This window comes from Saccopteryx bilineata, chromosome 3, assembly GCF_036850765.1.
Source record: "Saccopteryx bilineata isolate mSacBil1 chromosome 3, mSacBil1_pri_phased_curated, whole genome shotgun sequence".
Classification (NCBI taxonomy): Eukaryota; Metazoa; Chordata; class Mammalia; order Chiroptera; family Emballonuridae; genus Saccopteryx; species Saccopteryx bilineata.
Window position 1 is genome coordinate 288,190,344 of NC_089492.1, and position 17,402 is coordinate 288,207,745.

A 17,402-nucleotide genomic window follows, 5' to 3' on the forward strand; every position below is an offset into this window, starting at 1 on the left:
ACCATGGCTTTGCAGACGTCAAATCACGTCTAGTGTCAAGCAAGAAGGTTAGAACCTGTTTTGTCTTTAGTTTGATTGGTAATGTTTAAAATACAGACACAATACATAGATTCCCTTCCTACTCCTGCCCACGCCCCACAAGGGCTGGGCAGGCCTTCCTTGCCCAACATGCCATCCCAGACTCCTTTGACCTTCCTGTACATGCCCCTGGCTTCTTTTTACCTCATGGCCTCAAGATGACTGCTCCAGCTCCAGCCTCGTATCCACATTCCAAGTAGAAAGACAAAGACAAGAGGAGGAACATGAACTGTTTACCATGTCACAACAGCAAAGAATTTCCAGAAATCCCTGGTAGATGTCCCTTACAATGCAGAACCATGTCCCCTGGCCACCCCTCTCTGCAAAGGTCCTGGGAAAAGGTGACAATTTTTGCTGGGCATGACGCTGCCCTGAACAAAATCGGGCTTCTGGTAATTAGGAGAAAGGGGAGAGTAGTTATCAAGTAACCGGGGAGCCGTTGTCTCCCCCACACAAGGGCCACAAGCAGTGACTTCTAGAGGCGCCTGGTCTCAGGATCAACGAGTCGCAAAAGAGGCAGAGTGGGCAAGGCCTGGCGACCACACCTGGTGACTGTGCCCACACTGGAGACCACTGGCAGGTCAAGGTTCTGATGGGTCAGCTGCCGGAGAAAGAGGTTTATGGACCAAGGCACGAGGCCCCCGAATTGTTCTGGAAGGCAATTTGGCGACGTCTTTCAAAAGCTTTGAGAAAATGGGACCTTCTGCTTCTGAAGAGGCTGCCTCTTCTCCCTCCTGGTACCCAGTTCCCCGGAGCTGTTCTGAGAGCAGGTGACTCAGCTGTTCCTCCCGTTCCTGAGTCCCACGGCCAGCACCCCGCACGTTCCTCGGTGCCTTTCCCGCCGGGGCGGGTTTCAGCAGCAGTCCCCGGATTTTCCACTGCAAGGGCCAGGGCGCAGCTTTCTGGTAGAGCCCGGCAAAGGCGTGACTAGTGTGGCTGCGCAGGGTCTGCAGCGCAAGGTGCTGGCATTATCAGATCATGGCCTATTCGGGTTGTTTTGTGGGGATGGAAATTGTATAAAGGGGGGGAATGTGTCAGAGACTAAAGCCCTCACCCCACACCATCCCTTACTGTTGCAATCGGTGGATTCTTACTGCTACCCAAAAACCTCGCCTTACGTGAAAATAATTACTCCAGCTTCAACCCATTTGAGGGTAGAGCTATACTATTCAATTTACTTCATGTCAGGGAAAGTATGATTTACCAACAAATTTTGAAAGTGATATATTTGTGAGAAATGTAGGTTCAAAGTTAAGTACATATTATGGCTGGTGGCTCAGTGGATAGAGCATCGGCCCAGCATATGGACATCCGGGTTCGATTCCTGGTCAGGGCACACAGGAGAAATGACCGTCTGCTTCTCCACCCCTCCTTTTCCCCCTCTCTCTCTCTTCCTCTTCTGCAGCCAGTGGCTCGATTGGTTTGAGCCTGGCCCCAACCCTGAGGGTAACTTCGTAGCAGCACGTCAGCCTCACACACTAAAAATAGCTCGGTACTCACACATCAGCCCCAGATAAGGTTGCTGGGTGGATCCCAGTCAGGGTGTCCCCACCTCTCACCTAAAAATAAATAAATAAATAAATAAATAAATAAATAAATAAATAAATAAAACTGGTTCTAGAAACAGTCTGGAATTTTTGCAAAATTTTAACAACTGAGGTGTTACTATAGATAAATCTCACATTTTATTTCTACATGACAAGTAAACAGAGAAGTTTCCAGACTGAGGATGGTTAGGGCTGCTCAGCAAAAACACACATGGATGTGGGGAGTCATTCCTAACCTGTGATAGCAAAATTGGGCATTGTCGTCATTACACATTAACCTTTCAATATGGGACACATTTAATTTTGATCTAATAAAAATGTGACTATGAAATCCGGGAAAACTTCGATGATGACCAATTTGTAGGGAAAAAAATTTTTTTTGATATAGAGAGGGACAGATAGGGACAGACAGACAGGAAGGGAGAGAGATGAAAAGCATCAATTCTTTGTTGCAGCTCCTTAGTTGTTCACTGATTGCTTTCTCATATGTGCCTTGACGGGGGTTAGGGGGGAGCTACAGCAGAGCGAGTGACCCCTTGCTCAAGCCAGCGACCCCACGCTCGAGCTGGTGAGCCTGTGCTCAATCCGGCAACCTCGGGGTTTTGAACCTGGGTCCTCTGCATCCCAGTCTGATGCTCTATCCACTGCACTACTGTCTGGTCAAGCAATATAGAAATTTTATTCTATTTTCTCTCTTTCTGTTTTTGTTTGTTTGTTTGTTTATTTGGGTTTTTTTTAGCATTTATGTTCATCATCAATATTGCTTTGGTTTCCTTGGGTAGAAATGCTGAAATGGAAATGATTTCACAGTGTGGGTTAGCCACCGGAGGGGTCAGCTCAAGGTCAAACCAGTCCATTTTGAAGCATAAAATATGTTTAATAACTGTTCCACCTAAAAAAAATGCAAGCACTTTTCCGCCATTAATGATATGAACCTTTCAGTCCATAGAACAAACTTCACTTCCTCCCATACTCTTCTTCACCAGTATCTCAGGTCTCGGGGCTGTGGGACCATCCTCCATGGCTGATTGACGTCCTCAGTCTCACTCCCCTCAGATGTCCTGAGCAAGGGAAGCCATAATTTCTGTGACCAGAGAAAATTGTTCAACCACGCTGTCCCTTGGCCAAGATGAATTAAGCTTGTCATCCCCAGAGAGCTGGTCAGCCGGCAGCTGTAGAAACATACAGTCCTGTGTTTCAAAACCCAGATGACCGCATTCCCCTGACCTTGGGTGTTCTCTGAAACATTCCCTCCTGGTGACTCTCAAATCCCTGCTCTCGGAATGTGGTGAGCTGAGAAATGAAACACAAATACCCCAATCCGATCACCTCCCTCCTGGTCTTTCCTGGTCCCGTTTGTGGGGCTAGATCATAGAAAATGAATTCCTTCATGCTCAGGTTTTAGATCTATTTTTTGTTGTTGTTGTTTGTTTTGAAAGCCTAGAAACGGTCCATTTTCTCATAACAACAGGAAGCTGGCCGGGCTTCTCTTTACTCTGCAGAACGGAAATGTGACCTGTGTCAGGTGACGGCTGCCCCGTGGCCACGCTCTCATCCTGGTGGCACCTGAATTTCCTTTTATGGAATTGCCTCTTCCCCTCTGGGGACAATCTGATGAGATGGAAAATCCTACCACCTGCCTCTCTCTCACGGGGCAGGGGTTGTGGGAGAGGGCAGTGTGGCCATCTCTGTGGACATGCTCTGTGTCCACTCCACAGCCAGGACCCAAACCACATGTCCGTTCTAAGAGTCCCTGAGACCCTCCCCATGCAGCCCCTTTGGCTCGAACTAGACCCTCACCTATTCCACAGGAGTCCACTCCTCTCTGAGCTGACCCTGCTCCCTGTACCAAACCTTGTTTTAGCTGAAAACTCACATGGCGCTGTTAAACGAAGACCAGTTTCTTAAACCATGTGGAGCCTACAGATGCATTTTCACAGATCCATGAGTTCTCTACAAAAATATTTTACCTGTTTTCTTTTGAATGAGACCTTAAAAGGGTTAACCCGATCATCTTATGGCGGGATTACGGCCCTCACACCAACCTGTATCGCACACTCACATCCAGGTGTGTTAGTGCAGTTGGTGGATCCACAGCTGCAGAAAACGGAAATTCCGGAACATCGGGGACCTGGAGGCAGAGATGGAGCCCGGGGAAAAGGCACCAACTCCGATTCCCCTTCCCCGGCAGAACGGTGACCTCGAAGAAGCAGAGTTTGGTTCAAGAAACGGGAAGGCCCAACGTTGATCAACATTCTCTTGAACAAAAGCCGTGGGTTGCTAGAGAGAGCAAGTTCCTCCTGCATTGTGACAGTAAGCCCAGAGCACCGGAGTTCAGGGACACGGCAAAAATCGTGGACAGTGTCGATGGGCCCCGTGAGGGGGGAGTCCGCCTTGGTCCCTGGAGCCATAGTGAGATCTGTTGCAGGAGAAGGGACACCGGCCTCCTGTAAGTCTCCTTGGTTAAATACACAGGGAATCTCACCTCATCTTACAGAGAAGGACACGTGTGTCCTCTTCCTACTGGATGTTAACCAAACTGACATGCCACACTCAGGGCAGGGCCGGCACCCCCATGCTCTCGACATCCAGCAGGCTGTAGGAAGACACAGTGAACTAACTGTTGCCGAGGCGGGTGGAAGGAAGCACGCGAGAGGAAGAGACACGCCAGTTCTGCCGCCTGGACCGTTCATGCTCAGTGATGGAAGTAAACGGGGTTGGGGGCAGGGCGGTCTCCGGGCCACCTCCAGCCACATCAGCCCAAGACGCGGGGACAGCTCGGGAGCCAAGGAGCCTCAGACATTCTCGCTGGAACAAGACAAGAAATAGCACCACCACCACCACCCTGGGTCTCCTCAGGCCTCTCTACAGCTTGCAACCATCATTCTGGGCCAGAATCTGCGGGATTTGGATTTGGATTTGGATTCAGAATGCGGGGCATTTCTACAGGAATTGCAATGCCTCAGGCTCACCAACAAATGCCTGTCACAGAGACCAAGGAAGGAGGGGGCTGTTATAGATTAAAACAGACATAACACCCAAAGGCAACGCTGAATCTCATTTGGACCCCAATTTGAACAGATCAACTGTACAAGCCATTATGGAGACATGGGGGGGGGGGGGGGGAGGCGGGGCGACTGGGAAACATGGACCCGGCATTGGATGGGGGTTGGTCCTGTGTCACCATGGCTACATTGGAGCTAGACGGCCCCCAAATCCCTCTCCCACATGGAAGGCCGGGGTTAGAAGTGGTTGAAAGAGAAATTCTCATGAGACTTTGGAGGTGGCGTGATGCAGGCATGAGTCTCTCCCAAGGGTGTTATGACTCAAAGCATGACAGACAGACAGACAGACAGACAGACAGAGAGGGGTCAAGTGAATTCCAGCTGGTCCCCCATTTCCTCTGCCCCCACCCGGCCCTCCTCCCTGACCAAGAGCAGCCCTCAGCTCAGAAGTCCCCCGATACGCAGCTGTGGTCCATCCACTTTGACCAAAGCAGTTCTCGGGAAAAGATTTTTTTGTTAATTGTGTTAGGTTGATGCTGGTATTGCATTTAGATTAGGGAGACGTCCTCCTCTGTTAGAGGTGCATACTGAAGGATTTATGGGTAAAAACTATGTCCTGTCTAGGATTGGCTTTACAAGAGTTCTAAAAACATAAAAATAAAAACAGCGGTGATGTAGAAGATGAATGAAACTACATTGAAAAACGGTAACGACTGTTAAAGCGGGTGGTGCATGGGGGTGGGGGGCTGTATGTCTGGTGTGTTTGAAAATGTCCATGGTAAAGGGAGGGGGGCAGTTAAAGACATGGAAAAGAAACTGAAGCCCCCCCCCCAACACTAGCTCTAGGCAAAACTGTGTCAGTGCCAAAGTGTAAGATGTCCTGGGAGGGGAGTGTGAGGGGGTGGAAAATTCTTCAAGTCTTGAGGATGTGGGTTACAAAGAGGGAGGAAAAGCTACGTGTGGCCAGAGGTTGACTAACGCACGCCCAGAAGAGAAAAGAAAACCAATTAAGTCTCACTATCACTGTTAACTGTGAGTAATACATCTTAACATGTGTGAGCTGGTCGGTCTCGTTCTTATAAACCAGGCTTAAAAAAAAAAAATCTGTGACCTTGGAATTTTGAGATGCGTGCAAGCTATCAAAAGTTTTTAAAGAATGCTTGGGGGACGAGGTCTCAGATGTCAAGCTTGTACTTGACATAATGTACCTTTTTAAGGTACCATCTAGGCCCTGGCCGGTTGGCGTGCGGGAGTCCTGGGTTCGATTCCCGGCCAGGGTACACAGGAGAGGCGCCCATCTACTTCTCCACCCCTCCCCCTCTCCTTCCTCTCTGTCTCTCTCTTCCCCTCCCGCAGCCAAGGCTCCACTGGAGCAAAAGATGGCCCGGGCGCTGGGGATGGCTCCATGGCCTCTGCCTCAGGCGCTAGACTGGCTCTGGTCGCAACAGAGCAACCCCCCGGATGGGCAGAGCATTGCCCCCTGGTGGGCGTGCCGGGTGGATCCTGGTCGGGCACATGCAGGAGTCTGTCTGACTGCCTCCCCGTTTCCAGCTTCAGAAAAATACAAAAAAAAAAAAAAAAAAAGGACCATCTACATTGGACTTTCAAATATTTCATTGAGACAATCTTTTTTTTTTTTTTTTTTTTTTAAGAAAAATGTAGAAATCCTTCTTTATCTTGGGGATTGTTTGGTTAAGAGAGAAGATGACGGTGTGGGATGGAGGCCAACCAAAACAGAAGGGTGGAGGGTGGCTAGGGGCCCACAGCTTTGTTCTAGAATGTTCTTTAAGACTAAACTTCTTGGAAAGGGGTTTATTTATTTCCCTCTCCCCCCTAGCACCACTTATGGGTCATTTTAGGATCTCGGCTGGTGGCCACAGCTTTTCGGGGATTTTGAGCCAAAGCCTTTCGTTTAAAAAAAAGGGGGGGGAGGTTATTAAAAAGTTTGTTTTGTTTTTTTAAGTAGGAGAATGTGATACGAACAAAACTAAACAGAAGAAAATATGTTATGTTGGAAAAATAAATTGTCAGTGTTTGTAAAATGTGCAAAGTCAGTAAATTCAGACAAAATTTGAACCTGACAGGGAAAGAAAGCCAAGAGGAAATGTAATATTGTAATACAGATCAAAGCTCTTTCTCGTAAACCCCACCCCCCTCCTCTCAGGATGAGGGGGAAGAGGAGGAAGTCAGAGAGTCAGCTAACCTGAGGGGGTCCCCAAGAAGAGAGGGAGGGAGGAGCCCCCGGACTCACAGCCATAAAAGGAGAGAATATTCTAAACGCAGAATGCCACGCTGGCTTGGGCAGCACGTATACCAAATGCAGTACACCAAGAGGCCCCTCCAGACCATCATGAGGCTCCGCCCTCCTCCTGGCCCCAGGTGCAATAACAATGAAATGGGTGGGGGCCCAGTGGGAAGCAGAGGCTGGCAAAGAACCTTCTGAAATGTTCGGCTGTTGGTGGTTTTCTCTGTGGAGGGAGATCAGGACAGATCACCTCAAAATACGCCTCTTTGCCCTGAGGAATTTTTTGAGTTGAAAGCAACTGAGAATGGACAAATGCAGAGCTCTCTGCCTTCCCTTAACTCTCCAAGAGCGGGGCATCCATTTCCCTGTGTGAAGGGGTCTCCTGTGCCCCCAAGTCTGCACCTCACCCCATACAAGGAACTGGGGAGCATTCTTATCACTGGGGATCAGGAGTGACACTAAGGCAAGTTTGCACAGACAGCACGAAAATAACCATCATCTTCCATTCGTCCCCATATATACTCTTATACCATATATAATACATTATATATATTGTGTGCAATATATAAGACATATATAATAAGATATATTTCTTATTATTTCACACCCGGACAGGGTAGTCCCTCCATAACCACGGGCTGAATGAATGAGAGAACAGCTTGACCCCAAGGAGTCTCTCCCTGTCGTTTTGGAACGGAAGGTAAAAGCCAGGACACCACTGAATGATTAGCGAGCTCCTCCCCTCCGATGGGACCCTCTGCCCTCCTTCGCAGAGCCGTTGTGAGGTTCTCCTATGGGCTGGGCTGTGGGGACTTTGCAGGGGAGCCTTGCAAAGGTCTCCCGTGAGTCAGCGTGATCTTGTTCTCTGAAGAGCTCACGGCGGGGAAGCCGAAAAAGGAAGAAAGCAGAGCTGCCAAGGCTCCCAAACACAGTTCCCATCCCGGGGTTTCAGACTCTCGACAAATAAGGTGATCAGGCAAGGCCAGCCCTCTGTCCCTCTGTCCCATCTCCAGTGGTGGACTAACACATGACAGGCCTTCTGAAGCATTCAGAGCAATTTCCTTAAAGTGACACAACTCCGAGTAACCCAAGGACGTCTCAGCCTAGACCTTGAAAACACCCACAAACAGCCCGCAAAGCAAAGCTCGCTGGGTTTTGTCACCGCAGAGCAGGCAGCCTGGCCGGTCCCCTCAAGGGCTGCCTGTCCCCTCCGGCCAAAGTATCCACCATGTGGAAAGGAAGAGGCAGCCCGCTCCCTCCACAATGGGGCTGATTGTTCTGAGCGCCATGTTCCCCTAAATGTTTACCTTTTTATTTCACAACCTCACAGGAAATGAGGGGTCAAGGCATTCTGATTCCCCTCTGCCCCTCTGGGGATGACTAGAGAGGAGACCAGTTGTTTTTCTAGTTGTTAAAAAAACAAAACGGAAAGGAAAGGAAAGGAAAGGAAAGGAAAGGAAAGGAAAGGAAAGGAAAGGAAAGGAAAGGAAAGGAAAGGAAAGGAAAGGAAAGGAAAGGAAAGGAAAGGAAAGGAAAGGAAAGGAAAGGAAAGGGGAAAAAGGAAAAAGGAAAAAGAGGGAGGGAGGGAGGGAGACAGGACATGAGCACTCAGCCCAAGACTCTCTAGATTTCCACAGAATTCTCCAGCAGCTGCGTGAAGCCCAGCAAGTGCGGCTGGACATCCCACCAGCCACCTGTCTGGTCTATTGAGTATCCGTGATCAGTGCTGACTGGGTGGCGCGGTTGGTTGGAGCATCGTCCTGCAATGCAGAGGCAGCTGGTTCAATCCTTGGTTGGGGCACATACAGAAGCAGATTGATGCTTCTGTGTCCCCCCCCCCCACTCCTCCTTCCTCTTTCTGGATTTAGTAAAAAAAAAAAAGAATAAAATAGGAAAAAAAAGACTTAAAACAATAATAACAATAAGGCAACAATGACCAAGGGAAGAACTGTACAGAGAGACCAGGTCCCTGGCTGACCACAGGCAGGGGAGGGCAGTGGCTCGCCTGCAAGGACTTGGGGAGGGGGTCCGGGGCTTCATAACCTTTCTTCTTCCCTTTCAGAGTCAAGACCAGACCATGTGCAGCTTTTGCTTCTAGAAGTCAGTATTTGCTTAAAGACCCCTGCATAGGGTGGTCCAGGTAAAACGGAAATCAGAGGTGTGAATTCCAGCAGCAGCTCTAACACTGAAGACCAGAGTGAAACCTCCCCGGGTGAAAGTCTTCTCACAGGCAAGTTCAGGCCATAGAGTAGAAGAATACCTCTCAGGACAATTTCTAACTCTTAATTGCCTTCAAAAAAAAGGAGGGATAAAAATCATTCTAAAAAATTTTTACAAATGTTAAATTCAGTTTTAAAAGAGTTTGTCATCATTAAATAAAACTTGTGATTTTCAATCCCGCTACAAATTTTTGTATTAAAAGCCCAGGTTCTGAATTTGGATGGTTTGGGTTCAAATCCAATCTCTGTCACTTTACTAGCTATGTAGCCCCGAGGGAAAATGCTTAACTTTTTCATGCCTCAGTTTCCACATCTGTAAGATGAGGGGAATAACAACACACATTTCTTTGGTTTTCAAGAGGAAGAAGAGTTAAAACAAACAAAGGAGTACCCAGCACACAGCAAATACCTCGTCTTTGTATGGGTACATCTTAAGGACGTTTTGTATGTTGGGAAGAACTTGGATATTAAAAAAAATAAAAAGTAAAATGGAAGGCCCTGGCTGGTTGGCTCAGTGGTAGAGCGTCGGCCTGGCGTGCAGGAGTCCCAGGTTCAATTCCCAGCCAGGGCACACAGGAGAAGCGCCCATCTGCTTCTCCACCCCTTCCCCTCTCCTTCCTCTCTGTCTCTCTCTTCCCCTCCTGCAGCCAAGGCTCCATTGGAGCAAAGTTGGCCTGGGCGCTGAGGATGGCTCTGTGGCCTCTGCCTCAGGTGCTAGAGTGGCTCTGATTGCGGCAAAGCGACGCCCCCAGATGGGCAGAGCATCGCCCCCTGGTGGGCGTGCCGGGTGGATCCTGGTCGGGCACATGCGGGAGTCCGTCTGACTGCCTCCCTGTTTCCAACTTTGGAAAAATACAAAAAAATAAAATAAAATAAAATGGACAAATTCACACACAGACTAAAATTTTGCTCTTTCAAATTTCTTATGAACATTGAAATTCAACCTGCTTCTTTAGACTACGGGGTGGGGGAGGGGTTCACTATTGCTTTCCTCATGATGAGGGTTGTATTTTTAAGACTAAATGATGTGAACTGGATTCAAACCAGCTCAGGGAAGAAGTGGTACGGGCGGACCCCAGTAGGCACGTCGCAGAAAAGACAAGGATCGACTCTGCATCAGGAGGCAGACGATACCCACCCAGAGGCGGCTCTCTGCACCCCTGAACACCCCCTCACTCCTGTACTGAGGCAGCGCAACTGGGGTCAGATGGTCTGGGTTCAAAGCATCGGAAACACTCTCCTTCTGTCCACGCTCTGCACATGGCGGGCACCCAGGCCACCGTCCTGTCCCACCTCCAAATAATACCGAGAGCATGAAGAAAATGGACTCTCTCTCTCTCAGGTCCAGCTTGACATGTATGGTTGGTGTCCTTTGGATTCCTTAGACCCGGCCCCCAGCACTGGTCCCTAGGACAGAGGATGGTGGGCAGAGGAGGGAGCCTGGTCAGAAGAACGGCCACGCCGGACACACACCAGAGCCTCAGGAAGCTAGCCCCACGATGCCCCGCTGGAGGAAACCAGGCTCACTTTTGTCTACGTCAGGGGTCCCCAAACTTTTTACACAGGGGGCCAGTTCACTGTCCCTCAGACCATTGGAGGGCCAGACTATAAAAAAAACTATGAACAAATCCCTATGCACACTGCACATATCTTATTTTAAAGTAAAAAAACAAAACAGGAACAAATACAATATTTAAAGTAAAGAACAAGTAAATTTAAATCAATAAACTGACCAGTATTTCAATGGGAACTACGGGCCTGCTTTTGGCTAATGAGATGGTCAATGTCCGGTTCCATATTTGGCACTGCTAGATGTAACAAGTGATGTGATGTGCTTCCGGAGCCGTGAGGCGTGCATCCCACGTCACTGGAAGTAGTACTGTATGTGAGCGATGCCATGCTTTGCATCTCTCACTGACCACCAATGAAAGAGGTACCCCTTCTGGAAGTGCGGCGGGGGCCGGATAAATGGCCTCAGGGGACCGCATGTGGCCCGCAGGCCGTAGTTTGGGGACCCCTGGTCTACGTGCCAGATGTAATGGAGTGCCCATGAATAAAAGGATTTTACAGAGAGAGAGATCAGTCACGCTCTGTAACATGTACGCGGCTGACATGACCATCTGTTCACCAAGAGGCCTGTCCAACAACCAGGTGACGGTTCCCACCCACCGGGCCCCGGGCAGGCTCCGGGCATGAACCAACCAAGTCATACCCTCCTGAGAGTGACTTCCAAGTGACAGGGACATGCCTTGAAGGCAGCCACTAGCCCAGTCCTCGGGGAATGACTTCATCATGGAGCCGGGAACTAACAAAAACAAACAAGGCTTTCTGAGCCTCTTCAGACTGCCGGGTCTTCGTGGACTCAATGTTTAGAAAATTTCCACTCTCTACATCAGTTATAAAGTTGGGTTAATTTTTTTTTTTTTTTTTTTTTTTTTTTTTTTTTTTTTTTTTTGCGGGGGGCAGGGGGGAATCTAGTTCTTACTCTGACTTCCTCACACTTTCAAGTTCATTTCCAAACCCTCGGGTCCACCTGGAGGTTCTAAGAAAGACCTTTTTTATAAACGTGGCTCGGGCTGCACAGGAATGGCTTGTTCTCGCCCGACCTGGGGCTGACACGGGCCCACCTCCAGGTCTCTGGGGGAACCGCATGAGGCCTTTTCCAGAGTTATTTCCAGAATAAATAAAGCTTGAAAGTCTGGCCTGGCTTGACCACTGCCCGCGGCTTCACGTCTCTGCTCCGGGTGGAGCAGAGACTTCTTGACCTTCTGCAAATATTTTAACACAACCAGTTCTCTAAGGAATTAGAATTTGTATTTTTTAGTCAACTCTGAAACCACCACAGAGAAAGACACCTTTTAAAAAAAATTTATTTTTTTTTTACTGCTTTGTGCAGTTGAGTGATGTTGAAAAGTTTCAACATTCTGTTTTCACGGCGATTAACAAAAAAGAATTTCACATTCCAAAACTCTTGGGCAAGAAGGGCAAACAAGAAGAGACCTTAAAGCATCAGGCTGCAGGGGCTTCTCCCCCCTCACCCCCCCCCCCACCCACTCAGCACAGGAGTAGGGAGAGCCTGGGGACAGTCTCCAGGATTGAGAAGTACTTCTGGCCACTGGTGGGGCCTGCTAAATTGGAAACACCCTACACTCTTTAAGAAAACGAAAACACAAGGGTGGTATGAGGACAGACATTATACACGAAAAGGATTTAAAACTACCCAATTTGTCACTGGCACACAGACATGGGGGAGGTTGTGGAGATTCCCAGACTTCCCCTGGTCCCCTCTTTCTGTCCACATGCTTGGGGGGGGGCAGTCCTTACGCTGACTATTATCGAAAAGGAAAATGGTATTTTTATTCACTTTTTAGAGAGATCGAGAGAAACATTGATTTGTTGTTCCACTTATTCATTCACTCTTTGATTGATTCTTGTATGTGCCCTGACCGGGGATGGAACCCTCAACCTTGCTGTATTGGGATGATGCTCCAACCAGCTGAGCTATCCAGCCAGGGCAACACCCAGGGTATGTTGAAACTAGTAGTTAGCTCTGGATGTTGTAAGAGGTGCGGACCTGAACTCATCTTTGCCTTTGACGGTCCTCAGGCGGTGAACACTCAGTGAACCCTGAGTAATGCAAACCGAAAGACCATTTGGTAAATGGTATTAGGAAAACTACAGGGCGTGGAGAGGACTGTGGTGAACTGGAGAGGACATGTCTGTCCCCAAAGACAGCCCTGCTCACATCCAGACCATTAATGCCAAGACACGGTTACTTACTATACTCTATACTTGAAAGTTGCTAAGAGAGTAGATCTTACATGTTCTTATCAAAGAAGTAATGGTAATTATGTGACGTGATGGAATTGTTAGCTGTCACTAGGGGTGGTAATCATGTTGCAGTCTATAAGTGCATCAACTCAACATTTTGTACGCCTTAAAGTGACACAGTATTCTATGTCAATTATACCTCAGTAAAGTAGGGGGAGGGAAAAAGGGGAAGTTATATCTTCAAAAGCCCGATAGAACTCCCTATTTAGGTCTTTCTTCTGTCAGGCAAATTTCATAAAGTTCTCCAGAAAAGCCTTGCTCATTTTTACTGTGTTTATTCTCGAAAACAACGGCAAAATCATGTCATTTTTATTACCCATTTTTCACTGACTGTTGTAATTTTTTCACTGAATGTTGGTGTAGCAACATTGTACGAAGGTCATTGATTCTTGTGTTTTGATTTTGCAGCAACTTGTCTAAAAACCATTTAATCATTTCTTAGGAGTTTCTAAGCCTGTTAGATACCTCTGAATGGCTTCTGTTTCCCATTCTCCTTTCCAGTTCTGGAACTTCCTTTCCTTCTCTTGTGTCCTCACCTTGCTGATGACCATCTCCGTCACCATCACCGTGTGGACTAGAAGGGGTAAAATGGTGCCCTTGAGTTGTTCCTGATTTGAAAGACAATGTTTCATCAAGTTTACATTGGCTCTACATTTTTTAAAAAATTGATTAACTTTATTATGTTAAGGACAGTCACTTCTACTTGTAGTTTGTCAAGATTCTTTTTATTTTGGATGAATGAAAGTTAAAACTTTATAATTTTCCTTTCTGCACTGCCTGGGGCAATTACATAGGTTTTTCTCCTTCAATTGATTGATTTTCCCAAGATCAACTTAATCTTTCTTGTACATTATTTGGCTCTGCTTGCTGATATTTTGCTTAGGATTTTTACAACCATATTCACAAGTGAAATTGGTTCCTTTCTTAACACCATTCCTGCCTGGTTTTGGTGTCATGATTATCCAAATTGATTTGGGTTTCAATAAGTTAGTTAAGGAGTGTTCCATTCATTTTTATTGCTTGGAAGAGTCCATGGGATGTTGGAATTATTTATTCCTTGAACGTTTGGTAAATCTTGTCTGCAGAATTCATTTCCTTATCTGTGTTCCCATTTCTTTAAAGGGTTTAGAAGCAGTCAGGTTTAGTATTTCTTCCTGAGTCGTGTATTTTTCTAGGAAGTTATCAATTTGGAGTGTTGAAGGTGGTTATAATATCCTCTTATTTTAAGCCCTGTGCCATCTACAGTTACGTGCCCTGATTCAGTCTCAGTGGTCTGGATTCGTAGCTTCACTTTTCTTGCCTCAATCAGTTTTACTGGGCTATCTGTCTATTTGTTCTTTGGTCTTTTCAAAGAACCAGTTTTTCTCCTTATCAATCCTTTCTGCCATATCTTTGCTTCCCATCTCACTAATCTGTTCTTATTTTGAATGTTCCCTTCTTCCTGTTTTCTCTGCATTTATCTTGTTCTTTTTTTTTTTAAAGACTTTATTTATTCATTTCAAAAAGGGGAGAGAGAGAGAAAGAAGGGGGGAAGAGCAGGAAGCATCAACTCCCATATGTGACCAGGCAAGCCCAGGGTTTCAAATCTGTGACCTCAGTGTGCCAGGTTGATGCTTTATCCACTACACCACCACAGGTCAGGCTCTAGCCTACAGTTAGTTCTTAATGTGACTTGGACCCTGAATGCTTGGGTCACAGATTAATGTTTCTTCTTTTGTAATGTAAATATTTAAACGTTTACTCTATTGCTTCAGCAACATTCCTCAAGTTCTAATACATATAGGTAGTATTGTTATCATTTGCTGTCAAGTAATTGCTAATTTCAATTATACTTTATTTTACATTAAATTATTCAGAAGTTTTTTTTTAACTTCCCAAAGTCCAGGGAATAAGTACAATTTTGTTATTGATTAATAACGTAATGATATTGTGATTGGGAAAGTAGACTGTGAGATACCAATACTTGGAATTTGCTGAGAGCTACCAGGTGGGCCAGTATCTTTATGTCACACTCACTCTGAAAAGACCACGTCACTAGAGATGCAATTTCCAGAGAAAGGTATTTATTTCAGGGTACCAAAGACACTGCTTCCCTGTCCTTTGACTTTACTGTTCCTAGTCCCAACTTGCTCTATTAGGACAGAATTGTGGCTGTTTTAATTACTCTGTAAAAAAAAAAATTAACAGCTTTATTAAAGATATAATTCATATACCACACACTTGACTGATTTGGAGTGTACAAGTTGATGGCTTTTGGTGTATTCACAGGGTTGTACGACCATCGCTACAATCAATTTTATCTTTTTTGTGTGTGTGTATTTTTCTGAAGTTGGAAACAGGGAGGCAGTCAGACTCCCGCATGCGCCTGACAGGAATCCACCAGGCATGCCCAGTAGGGGGCGATGCTCCACCCATCTGGGGCGTTGCTCTGTTGCAACCAGAGCCATTCTAGCGCCTGAGGCAGAGGCCATAGAGCCATCCCCAGCATCCAGGCCAACTTTGCTCCAATGGAGCTTGGCTGCCGGAGGGGAAGAGAGAGACAGAGAGGAAGGAGAAGGGGAGGGGTGGAAAAGCAGATGGGCGCTTCTCCTGTGTGCCCTGGCCGGGAATCGAACCTGGGACTCCTGCACGCCAGGCCGACGCTCTACCACTGAGCCAACCGGCCAGGGCACTACAATCAATTTTAGACCAGTTCCATCAACCCTGAAAGAAACCCACAGCAGTTAGCAGTTCCTCCCTATTCCCCCCACCCACCCCAGCCCCTGACAACCACTAAACTACTGTCTGTCTCTATAGAGTTGCCTGTTCTGGACATTTCATAGAAATGGAATCACAGAATAAACTCCTTGCACTTAGCGTGCTTTCAAGGTGCATCCACACTGTAGCATGTGTCAGGACCGCGTTCCCTTTTGTCGCCAGAGACTATTCTGTCACGTGGGAGACCACATTGCATCCACCCATCCACCAGCTCATGCACGTTTGGGTTGTGCCTACTTTTCTGCTATTATGAACCATGCTGCCATGAACATCCGTGTATAGATTTTTGTGCACATACATTTTCATTTCTCTTGGGGTTGTACATACCTAGTTGTGGAAACTTGGTGTCTAATTTTTTGAAGAGCTACCAAACTATTTTTGCAAAGAACTCAAGGCACTCAGATCACATCATACGATCATCATGCTTTCTGAAGGGAGCCTCGCTGGTCTTTTCCAACGCCACCTGGATGGAGGTATGACCAAGTCTTTCAAGTCATTAGCCTGCACCTCTGGGGTCATGAGCTCCATTGTCTTCTTCTGGATTTGGCAGACTGCTGATGCTGAGCATGGAAGGTCTTCTGAATCCAATGGTTGCCTTTTTATAGTAAAACCAACCCAGACTAGATAAAGCAAAGAACCATCAGTAGTAGTCTTGACCTCAGCGTGAGCTTCGGTGGTGGTCTGCCATTGTTTGACCGTGGCACACTTTAGGTCCCAGGTAAGATCCATGCCATGGAGATCGGTCAGGCAGCTTTGCCCTGAGCATCCTCGGTCATTAGTGTGGATTTCCTAAATGCAGCTTCGTCGTCCTGCAGACCAGCCAGGCTCACGTCAAAAGCATGACCCTTAGGACCATTTGATGGGATCTGGGTTCCTGGAGTTGTCGAGATGCGTGTTCTTCCAACATGTCTTATATTGAGTGTAGCTGGGGCTTCCACGTCACACCAATCTTTTTGGGAAAACAGGCCAACCACCTTCTTCTTGGCTCCCTTTTAGTCACCCCTCCTAAGGCGCTTGTTCGTGCTAACCAACGTGGAGCTGCTCAGAGAGCCAAAAGGCAAAACAGTATGTAATTTAAATAAAAAGGTCATTTTTTGTGTGTGTCTTGAGGGCCAGGAAGGCAGCTATGCTCACCACTATACTACCAACGCTTCGCTTGAGGGCCAGGAAGACGAGTAATTGGCTACATGTGTTCGTTCCCTCACCATGTATTCATCTCATGGCACAATATATAATTTGTTTGCCTCCAATATCCCTCAGGATAACCCCAGTATTCTGCAGCCTTGGTAACTATAATTTATAGATCTCCTTCCAGGGTTATAATCAACACTTTGGACTGCGTCTTCATCCTAAATATAGTTTAGATATTTCCTTACACAACTGTACCGTATACTTATCCACACGATGGTCATGTACTACCTGTCCAATCACTCACGGTGCCCTTGCCACTGGCCCTTGGACTGTCCTAAGGACTTCAACGTGGCAAAGAGGAAGGCTTCCACTGAATGGGTGAAACGTGAGGGCATTGCACTAAGTGGGATACGCCAGTCACAAAAAGACAAGTACTGCAGGAAATTTCAAGTCACCGTGGCCACATTGCTCCTCTATGCTGTTCCTTTATTTGGTGACCTAAATAAGTGCTTAGCACACTGGGGTCCTCGATGAACATTGAAATAATAGCAAATTCCATCCCTGATCACCTCCGACTTTTGAAAAGTAG

The 17,402-nt window shown here is 47.0% G+C and overlaps 1 pseudogene; it reads right to left on the reverse strand.

Annotated features, from left to right (window-relative positions):
- Positions 1-659: 659 nt before the first annotated feature.
- On the reverse strand, positions 660-17,094 carry LOC136330088 (small ribosomal subunit protein eS1-like; annotated as a pseudogene).
- Between the last annotated feature and the right edge of the window lie 308 nt (positions 17,095-17,402).